The sequence below is a fragment of the Martes martes genome (assembly GCF_963455335.1).
Source record: "Martes martes genome assembly, chromosome: 8".
Classification (NCBI taxonomy): domain Eukaryota; kingdom Metazoa; phylum Chordata; class Mammalia; order Carnivora; family Mustelidae; genus Martes; species Martes martes.
In genome coordinates, this window is record NC_137895.1 from 8800399 (window position 1) to 8812011 (window position 11613).

At 40.3% G+C, this 11613-nt stretch overlaps 1 protein-coding gene across 2 annotated transcripts in view; it reads right to left on the minus strand.

Moving 5' to 3' along the window:
• GRAP2 (GRB2 related adaptor protein 2) overlaps positions 1 to 10059 on the minus strand; it is a 62680-nt gene extending 52621 nt beyond the window's left edge. Inside the window, exon 1 of one of the 2 annotated variants that reach the window (XM_080811824.1) lies at positions 9826 to 10059. The gene's annotated coding sequence lies outside the window, so the exon portion shown is untranslated. The remainder of the gene's footprint in view (positions 1 to 9825) is intronic. The other variant, XM_080811825.1, reaches the window with a different exon arrangement.
• Positions 10060 to 11613: the final 1554 nt, after the last annotated feature.

Here is an 11613-nt window from a genome sequence, read left to right on the forward strand (position 1 = left end):
AGCCTTGTGATATGAATGCCAAAAAGGCCAATGCAATCTTGGGCCATATTAATAGAAATATAAGGCATAGAGGAAGGGAGACAACGACTCCATGGCACTCTGCATTTGTCAGAGGGCTCCTGGAGAACTCTGTCCCATTCTGGGCACCACCATCCAGGCAGGACCTTAAACTGGAGTCTGTCGGAAGTGAGCGCTTAAAATGATGACAGCAGCCAAAACCCCATCTTAGGAGAGTAGTTAAAAGAACCAAGGCTATTTAAGCTTGAAGAAGAAGACAGAGAGGGACATAACTGGAAGTGAGAGAAGAGCAGGCAATCTGGGAAAAGAGCTTAAGGGACAGTTTCCAGTAGCAGAACTTTAATTTCTGGCTCCTCAAGGAAAAATAATTCACGGAGACTTCTCAACTCTTACCATCTGCAAAATAAACGGATCATCAGCGAAGAAGAGCCTATTCCTGCTATGATTTCTGTGGAGGATGCGAATTTGTGGATGTAGTTATGTCTCTTTGTCAAGCCACCTCCCTCCCCTGCAGGGGCACCTCCTTCAGGAAGCCCTCCTTGCTCCACTTGCTCTGTTAATCCCCTTGGCACAAGCTGCGCACTGCAGTTTTCATCTGTCCAGTTCCCCTAACAGCTTGTACGTTCCTTAGGGGAAAGGATCCATTTGGTTTTGTTTTTATTACCCTAAGTGTTCTCAATGTATCCGCATACTGTGAATTAGAGATTGAGGGGATGTCTGCTGACGGTAGCCCAAAAATAAATCAAAGTAACCAAACAGGTAATTTTTTATAGCATCTATATGACAGAGCATTATAGCGAGCTCTCTTGATGATAATAGCACCTAATTGACCCTTCATTTTATGAGACAATTTGAGCTGACAATGTTGGCTGTGCAGTAAATCTTGCTTTTCCCTCCATCTTGCATTTTAAAATAAAAAAAACCAGGACATCGAAGTTTACTATGGAAGAGCTCCATCGGCCTTGTTCCAGGTCTTGGGAATCACTCTCCAGCTAGGGGATTTTTTGGACTTCACACTTTCTCCCTCTTTGTTTATTCGGATTATGTACGGGGAACCAGTGTCCAGTCACAACATGGTACAGGATCTAGTTGATAAAGTGAATTAGTAGTCTACTTAACAATATCGGTCTAAGAGACAGAAGTGTCACAAAATAGGTTTAGCTAAATAAGAAAGCACCATATTATGCATTTTATAAATGAGATATTATATCCTTCTATTTATCAAAGATCTCAAAGTGCTTGTAACAATGGATGCTTCTTCTCAAGGGTCCTGCGTTAGCAGGTTAAGGAATGGTATTGTTCCATTCAAGGACAGAGGAGGGAAGGGAGCCCACTAAGTCATCCACGAGGCTGAGGAAAGAGCATGGAACATAGGAGCTAAGTTCATGCTCTGTCGTTCTCATCAGTGGACAGTATTTCTTCCCATAGTCAATGACCTGACATGGGACTGAGCAAATTATACGCTTCTCTGCAAGAAATTGTTATGGCTCCATTTGACGGCCTGACGTTCATTTGGAAAATTCACAGACCAAAAGAGCTAAAAACCAGGGCCCCCAATTTCATGTCTCTCGCTATTAATCACAAATAAAGATCTGTGGCAACCTTCCCGGCTATGGAGGTAGCCAGCCTGTCCCTGCCAATAGTCTTGGGCTCAGACTGGTCCAAAGGCCAAGAATAGGGTGGCTCCTGCCATGCGGGGCAGATCTTTGGATCTGGGGTTCTATCTGGCAACTGACATACAGAGCATGAGAATTTTTCTGCCTGTTTTAGCTTCCCAGAGAGACTCAGAGCTAAGCGGGGCTACATCATGGATTTTGTGTACTTGGAAGCATATGCTATAAACAATTTTAATAAATCTGAAACAAATGCTAAGACAAATTCTCCTAATTATACCGACCCAAAGATTCCCCAGGTAGCTCCCAAAGTGAAGGGCTCGGTCATGTCCTTTCTTGTTTAGGGGTTTCTGTGCTCAGCGCTCGTAGCCCTCTTATGAGTCTCCCAGTTTCCAAGCACATTTCAGGGACATTAAAGGAAATAATTCAATAATGAAAAATCGGGGATGGAAGGTTTAGGTCCTTCAAGAGGAATAACCTTTATAGAAGGATAAGGTTTATCAGCCCCAAATAAGTCCATCATCTTTATTTATTTCCATATTATACTCTGAACTACCCAAGAGGGATAATAAATAATCGTGGTATGTCTGTCTGATGCAGAGCACAGAGAGCAAAATCACGGTGAGGCAGTCAGCCCTGCAGGAAAATGAAGCAAACAGCAGAACGACACACAAGCAGCCCACAAAAGCACTATTACGTTTATAGCTTCTAAGGGGATTTGGGCATCGCAAAGGAACCGATCATGAACTGGACACCAGCTTTTATGACCTACAGGGAAGGGTAAAAGGTCTTGTCCTCTATCACAGAAAAGGTCATTTCCCTCTATTCTCAGACCCAGTGGGATTAAGTAATTTGCAACAGAACTAAAATGGCTTCAGAGCACCTATGGTCTAACCTCTCACTTGACTGAGAAGGAAACTGAGGCCCAGAGAGGTTACAATGTCTTGATCAGAGTCACGCAGGGAGTTTCCAGGAAAGCTAGAATTCGGATTTCCAGAAGATCATCAAGTGTTCCTGCTTCTTCAGAATGTAGTGCCCAGACTAGTGTAGCAGAAGGAGCCCTGAGTATCAACTTCACAACCTTGGTCTTAAGTCTTGGCGGACGTTAGCAAAATGACCTTGAAAAATTTACCTAACTTCTCAAGCTTTGGTTTTCCCACACTGCAACAAGAGAGGTAAAATATGTGGTGTGTCTACCTCAAAGATCAAATGAGATCATGTGTGAAAACTCTTTTGAAAGCCTTTACAAGGCTCAGGGTGAAATAACTTCAGATAAAGGAAATTCTTCCTGTCAAGGATACACGGGTAGACTCCACGGGATTCATGGACCACTGGAAATTCTGCATAAAGGTGCGTGTGGATGAGTGCTAGCTAGGCACACTTTTCTTCCTCTGGGGAGTTTCTAGAGGTTTCATCAGCTTCCTAAATGGGTGGCTGACATTCTCCTCCAACCCCTACTTCACCACTGCCAGTAAGAATCTATGTACTATGGATATCAACATATTTATGATCAACTTAAAAGGCTGATGTATTATAATATAACTATTTTTGTGTATTGAATGTAGGTCTGAGATTTCCCTGCTGGCTTTACTGATTCAATAATCTGTGTTTTTAGAACATCAATCTATTTGGGGGAGGGGAGCTAATCTGACTTCCCATTTTGCTCCATAAAAGACTAAAAATCTATGGCCTATAAAATGACGAATAGAAATTTCAAATTACAAATCAACCAAGGTTTTTATTTTCCTACTCATGTACTTCCCTAGTAATATTTTTTGGTTATCTAAAAGAGCTTTCTTTAAAGTCATATTTAACAAGAAAACTATCTACTTATTATTTACTGAGTTCCTACTGAGTTCTCAGCACTTTGTTTCCAATATTTTCCCATAAAGCACTAGACAAAAGACACAAATCATAAGCCATTTGTAGGCTGCCACATTATGCCCATGGTTCTAGAAGGCTGAGCGGTGTGGAGAAAAACAAATGAAAAAGTATTATTCATGACCAATTGATCAATTAGGCTGCTTTTCATTAAAAAACATAAAAAGGCAGAACCGATTTAGCAATGACTGTGTTCGAAGTGCATAAAAACATTATTAATGTTGGATTTTTTTTCTCATTTATTTTTAGTTCTGTTTAGAAAATTACACTTGAGAGCTTTCTGTAACAGCATTTAAGGGAGTGGGTAAGACAGCCCTGGAAAGCTTTTGTAATGCTAATAAAGGGGTGGGGACGGATACTGGTTTGCAAAGCCTTTTCTGTATACAGTTACATGTTTCCGAAGCAGAGACTGACTTCTGGACTATCTGAAGGTATGAGAATACCAACCAGGGAAGTCACCTACTTAAGAGATTCATCCACCGTCCCACTGAGAAATCCAGTGGGGTCTTTTGTAAATCTGACAATGGCTATAGTCCTGTGTTTAAGTGGTAAAATCTTAATACAGTACAGGAATGTGAAAAATGAGAGGAATTTTTTTCTCTCGTGACTATATCAAAATATCATCTCCGGGCCCACGGCCCTCAGGACTCGTAATTCGCCTCTTGTATTATTCCTTTGGTTTGCTTCCTTCCTATTCCTTCATTGTTCTGTATTTTTCAGTTCCCAGTGATATCTTCTGTTTAAAGTTCCTCATACAGAGGAACTATAAGCTATATAAACTATAAGGAACTATAAGCTATATAAATGCGGTAAGGGCACTCATCTGTGCTTAAAGTAGTGCTATCATTCCGATGAATAAAACCTAAAATCTGCTTTGGTTGCAATGGTCCCAGACTTTCAATAACTTAGAGTAACTTAAAACCTGGGTGGTGGTGGTGGCGTGAGGTCCTGTTACTGCTTCCCATTCAGTTCCATTTGTGTCGTCTCTCATTACAGGTTCCAGTCTTTGGAGAGAACACTCTGCAGTCAAACTGCCTGGGTTCAAATCTACCCAGTGACCTTGTGTCAGTTTCTTAACCTCTCTGCACCTGTGCTTCCTCACTTGCGAAAGAAGGATAACATAGCCCTTACTTCTTTGGGTCCTTATGAAAAGCAAATGAGTTCATACCTATAAAGGAATAGACCCGTGCTGGGCAAACAACACTAACAGACACCATTTTAGGGACTTTACATGTATAAATTATAGTTGCACCTTGAATAAGGTGCGGGTTGGGGCACTGCCCTCCACCCCCACCACCTGTTCAGTCGAAAATCTGTGTGTGACTTTATATATATATATATATATATATTTTTTTTTTTTAAGATTTTATTTATTTGGCAGACAGAGATCAGAATTAGGCAGAGAGGCAGGCAGAGAGAGAGGAGGAAGCAGGCTCTCTGCTGAGCAGAGAGCCCGATGTGGGGCTCGATCCCAGGACTCTGGGATCACGACCTGAGCCGAAGGCAGAGGCCCCAACCCACTGAGCCACCCAGGCGCCCCACTGTGTGTGACTTTTGACTGGCCCCAAACTTAACTACCAGTAGACAACTGTTGACCAGAAGCCTTACCAATAACATGAACACTCGATTAACACCACTTTTGCATGTTCTGTGTATTATACACTGCCTTCTTACAATGAAATAAGCTAGAGGGAAGAAAAAAAATTTTTTTTTTGGAAGAAAATATTATTAAGAAAATCATAAGGAGGGGCGCCTGGGTGGCTCAGTGGGTTAAGCCTCTGCCTTCGGCTTGGGTCATGATCTCACGGTCCTGGGATCGAGCCCCGAATCGGGCTCTCTGCCCAGCAGGGAGCCTGCTTCCTCCTCTCTCTCTGTCTGCCTCTCTGCCTACCAGTGATCTCTGTCTGTCAAACAAATAAATAAAAATCTTAAAAAAAAAAAAAAGAAAATCATAAGGAAAGGGGCATCTGGGTGGCTTAGTTGGTTAAATGTCTGCCTTCAGTTCAGGTCATGATCCCAGGGTCCTGGGATCGAGACCCACAATGGGCTCCCTGCTCAGCGGAGAGCATGCTTCTCCCTCTGACCTTCCCCCTTTCATGCTCACTCACATTCTCTCTCTCAAATAAATTTTTTTAAAGATTTTATTTATTTATTTGATAGACAAAGATCACAAGTAGGCAGAGAGACAGGCAGAGAGAGAGAGGGGAAGCAGGCTCCCTGCTGAGCAGAGAGCCCGATGTGGGGCTCGATCCCAGGACCCTGGGATCATGACCTGAGCCTAAGGTAGAGGCTTTTTTTTTTTTTAATTTTTTTTTTTAGATTTTATTTATTTATTTGACAGACAAAGATCACAAGTAGGCAGAGAGGCAGGCAGAGAGAGAGAGGGGAAAGCAGGCTTCCTGCCGAGCAGAGAGCCCGACGCAGGGCTCAATCCCAGGACCCTGGGACCATGACCTGAGCTGAAGGCAGAGGCTTTAACCCACTGAGCCACCCAGGTGCCCCTCAAATAAATAAATATTTTTAAAAAGAGAAAATCATAAGGAAGATATACTTACAGTACTGCACTGTATTTATAGGAAAAAAATCCGAGTGTAAGTGGATTTGCACAAACAAACCCATGTTGTTCAAGGGTCAACTCTATTGAGTCTCTAAAACAATATGATAAGATAGGTACCATTATTACCCTCGTTTTTGTAGCTTAAGAAACTAAGGCACAGAAAGACTAGCTTGTCCCATCTGACCCAGTTAGTAGCTAGAGGACTGGCCTCAAACCCATAGCAAGCACTCAATAAATGTTACTTATTATTGTTGTTAGAATTATTGCCTGAATTTATACACTCAATAATATCTGCTATTGCTGCTAAAAATGATGAATTTGTATGTCTAATCCTTCTTCAAAGTGCATTAAAAATGTACATGATCCCCAATGGAGCAGTCGATTTTGGCAACGATTATCACCTAAAGCCATTAGGTGACATTTGTTGGGAAATAAGATACTACCACAGCGTCGAAGTGTCACCCCCTCAGAGAACTTGTTAACTGCAAAAGCGGAAAAAGTACCTTTACAATGAGAGCTCCCTGGAATGAGAGCACTACCTCAAGCCATGATCAAACCAAGAGTCACAAATAGAGCGACAACCTGGCATTTTGTCCTTCCTGATGAGATGCGATATGAAGCACCTTATAAAAAACATTCAATCGAAATCTAATCAATGCTTAGGCCAGATGTGGGCATTTACAGGAAATACAGGGGGTAGACGAGCAAATTAAATGACACCATGAGGCAACAACAAATCCAGAATGTGGGACATCCTTCAAGATAACTGGCCTAACCCTTTAAAAAATCCAATGACAGGGGTGCCTGGGTGGCTCAGTGGGTTAAGCCTCTGCCTTCGGCTCAGGTCATGATCTCGGGGTCCTGGGATTGACCCCCACATCGGGCTCTCTGCTCCAGGGGGAGCCTGCTTCCCTTCCTCTCTCTCTACCCTGCCTCTCTGCCTATTTGTGATCTCTGTATGTCAAATAAATAAATAAATAAATAAAATCTTTAAAAAATAAAAAAAAATCCAATGACAATAAAAAGACATAAAGCCCAAATGTAAAAATGTGTTTTTCTTTATAAAAATTAGACCCTACTTTTTTTCTTTAAAGGTATAGACAACTTTGGAGGTCAAGTGGTGAAGTTTAGATATGTTCTAAATATTAGATCATACTAAAGAATTACTGTCTGTCTTTTTAGGTATAATGATATTGTTATGGTTCTGTAGGAGAATGCCCCCATTCTTAGATGTGTACCCAATTATTTAGGAACGAAGTGTCATTTTGTCTGTAACTTACAAGTAGTTCAGAAAGAAATACACAAAGATGGAACAAATATGGCAGAAAGATAATGGTTCGTGAGCCTAGCAGGTGAGTAAAGAGGTATTCATTGTACTAATATTTCAGCTTTTTTTTTGTTTGGACATGTTCTTCACCTTCTTCATGAATGTCTTACATCTTCTTTGGAGAGCATATGAGATTTTTATCTTCATGTACTTAGTAATAGTTTCTTTTAGTTCTCTATAATGATTGTCTGTGAATACATATCTAAAAAGAAATTTCTAAAAATCACTTACTGGATTTTTACTGGCCCAACCTTACTGAAACCTAATAGCAATGCTGAAGAGTGCTTAGGGCCTAATACAGGGCCTGGTACATAATGAAAGCTCGATAAATATTTATAAGTGCTTATTTGTTAAATTTATTTTATTCCTGAGAATTTTAAGATCCTAAGAAAGAAAGAAAGGAAGAAAGAAAGAACGAACATATGAGGCTGTGTTCTTCCTTTCCAGATCAATATATGCTTTAACAAATCTTGAGATGGACAAAATGGGGGCCAGTCAACTTTATCTTTTGATTCAAATAACAGATCACAAAGATTCTTGCCACATTTTGAATTTGTTTTAGGAGAGCATGAAAATAAAGAATCTGGCCCTAGGACTAATCCAGCAGCGACCGTTACTTATTTAAGAATTCCTGATGGAATCACACTCAATGACACATTTTTGAACAATTGTGGACTTTTTTGGTTCAGGAAAAGAGGCAAGTTCCGCTTAAGTTAAGGCGTGAGTGCCACAAGGCACCAACTCCAGTGGGCATTATTCTCTGAGAATCAATAAACTTATGGGAATTGGGGATCATTTTCACTCTTCCAGAAGACAATGGTTCTAAAAAAAGAGATGGCTTCAGGTAGTAAGTGAGATATATTTTGTATAAAAGTAGAAAGAAAATGATAAAGATTCAAAGAAATATTTAATAATGATACAATTTTGCATTTTCATAGTGCCCTTTTCCTAAGGCACTTCATATATCTATATGAGCTCATTTATTCTCATAGTATCCCTGTGAAGTGGAAAAAGAACAATTGAAATAAAAGAATAAAAGAGATTTTCATCAGAACGTAAGATGCGGAAGATACTCAAAAGAATATCATGTTAGCAATAGGGATATTACTCAGATCGATATTGAGCCAATCAATAGCATCCCTCCCCTCTGCTTCAGTAAAGTTGTTTAAAAAAAATAAAACCTATTACAATTTAAGGGAAACAAGCTTACAGTTTCCTCTGTGGAAGACACTCCAAGTCCAGTCTAAAAAGATAGTTTTATTCAATGATACAGGCCTTCCCTCTTTACAGAAAAACAAATCAAAAGGAATACAAATCATAATTTTTAAAACTTGAAATTGAAATGCCCTTTGATGGTTCTGTATGTACATAGTGATCTTTATTTAAGAGTGGATCCTTTTGTAAAGAGGTTTGCCTTAAAATTATATTATGAACATGAAGTTTTATAAATAATAAAACTGGGTTTTATTAATTACTGGGTTGTTCAAGCAGTGTCTACTTATACTAAATGTTCTTTCTGAAACCAAAAATAAGAAAAAAGGGACCCCACTAAGGAACTTATAGAACAAAAGATACTTCAGCCTGAGATTTCCTACGCTCAGGTGACATAACATGAGCACATGAAATATTTTTCATCAGATTTTTAGATCCTAAACATTTCCCTCTTAATTTATCTGGGGATGAGTATTTTCAGTAATGCGCAGGTTAAGTTACATATACCTTATTAACAAGGCCTCATTCCAGTTGTATAAAGTTAGTGGAGTCCTTGGTGGGTACACTCAACCCTCATATTCAAGAGTGTTTGGGGCAAGGAGTACAAAGGAGGAGCTGTCTTCAGACCCAACGCCTGAACTGGACACCATTTTAGGGATATGGCGCTAATTATTAATAAAGAGACAAAAATAAACAATACTCTCTCAAAACCGATTTCAACAGAAAGTTCTCTTTTTGTAAAGAATTTCAAAGTGGTGTTCTTTGTAAAGGTACCATAAATTCCCAGAGAAGTAGAGATGTAAGTAAGAGAGCAATCCTGGCCCCCCCAGTGCCAATATTCATTCATTGCTGCCCAGACTTTCATCCCCACCCTCAACTGGGTTTCAACGCTGACTATGGAGAGGTGGGATTTTACCTCTGTAATAGGTCTAAAGTCTCTCTCTGGAATGGCTCAGAAGCCAATTAGTGGAGAATTTTGTGTGCTGGACTGGGTAAGGAACAAGTTCCTTTGCTGGAAGTCGAATCCCATCCCCACAAGCATTGTTAACAGCAAAAGATTTATAGACCTTCGCGGATGGACCAACATATGAGTAGCAATATTTCAAGAACCCATGGAATTCGTTTTAATTAGATTTGACTCATAGAGCACATTCTGCAAATTATAAAACAGTTCAAGATCTCTAGAGTATATGGCCCGGTGTTGTCTAATGACATACCTTTTTGAAGAGAAGAGGTCGACTCTGTATCTTGGCTTTGACACTGAGTTAATAATAGTATCTTCTCTTCCAAGAAGAAAGACAAAGTCAAGCATCAAAATTACTGCATTTCAGAGTACAGATCCACGTTGTGTTGTCTTCCAAGGACCACACTAAAACAGGGTACAAGTTCACAGATCCATTAATAGTGCCTCCTCCTGCCTTACTTCGTACTCCCTCCTCCAAACTGCCCCCAGCCAGCCCTGCAGTCTGTAGGCAAACCACACAGGAACTAGCAGAAACAGGGCTTCAGAGAGTTGGGCGTGAGCCTTACATTATGTGGTTTTGTTTTCTTGCTGCCAGAGTTGAACTAAAATGCAGGAGGTTCTCTGAAACACTTTTGCTTCTATATGCTTGGTTTCAATTTTAACAATTTCCCTCCGAACGATTCTGTTCACATAAGAAAATGTCGAATCCTGGAGACGATTCATCACTAGGCTGCTGCTCTGAAGGCAAACTCTCATTTTCTCCCAGTACATCCAAGATTCCAGAGAAAAATTGAGGACTTCTACAGGGAACTTATTTAATACCATCCTGGGATCACGCACAGAGCTAAAATCCCAGAGAAAATGCTTTCTTAGTGCACTCAGCCCATAATATTACTCTTAGTCCATAACATGGCCCTTAACAAAAAACAAAAGAAGAAAATCTCTGAACCAGGATGACTTCTAACCCCAGGTTTGCCAGTCAGGCAAGAGCGGGGACTGGTTCCTTAGATCTTGGGAACTTTCCTTTCTTCTGAGTTGGTTGGGCTAAAGGATTTCTGGGACTTAAAGATTTTTCACTGACCTAAGATTTTTCTCATTGCCAACCTCCTTAGTTCTTACCTTCAAATTTGTGAGAGCCCTCCGTCCCTTTAGGGTCCCATGCCAAGTGTAACTTACGAAGGCCTCTTCCTTTCTTCGCTCTCGCTAGAAATGGATTGCCACCAATGCATCTTTTGCACGACATAAGAGACACTGCCACCTGCTAAGTGGCTCCAGTAAGAATTTGAGCCCAAAAGAAAGGGAAATACTGGCTCACAAGATGTTCCCAGCATTAATTCCTTGAAGGCTAAGAAGAAAGGTATCATAGAAGACTCAGTTTGGAGTTCTAAAATTTAAACTTATTCTATATTGTGAGATGATATATATATATTTTTTAATCTTTTCACCCCTTTCATACCTAAATCTTGTTCGAAATTTCCTTTTGGGGGGGTGGATTTCTCCTTGGTAATAACTGCTCAACACTTTCATTGAAATAGAAAAGAATAATCTGGTTTGAAATCATCAGAGTACTTTGGTCACGGTAGGTGCTCAATATTTATTGAATGAGTTAAAGGAAAGAATTTGCTATTCTTAACTCCTTAATACAGGATTTTCTTTCTGTTAATGCAAATTTGTTCAGTTTTCCTAAACTTGAGTTGTGTCTGAACAGGGTCCTCACTATTTCCCCATGCTATAAAGATAGAATTTTAAAGGCAACAGCATGTCCCTGACTTTAAAACAATAAACATCTTAATGTGGACCTCAGTGTTCTTCAGCCTTCAGCCTTCATGGTCTAAGGGCATTCCTGGACCCAATATCATTACGCCCAGCAGCTCCATAGCTAGTTGTCAGACACTGAAATCCTCTGGCCACGGAGCAAATCCCAAGTCAGTGGTACTGAAGTGGTTGAACAGCGAGGTCTTAAATGCCCACAGCTGGAGAGTGTGAAGAAAGGAGGAAAGATAAACAGTGTTCTAGAGGAAGAATCATGGAATTCTCAGCT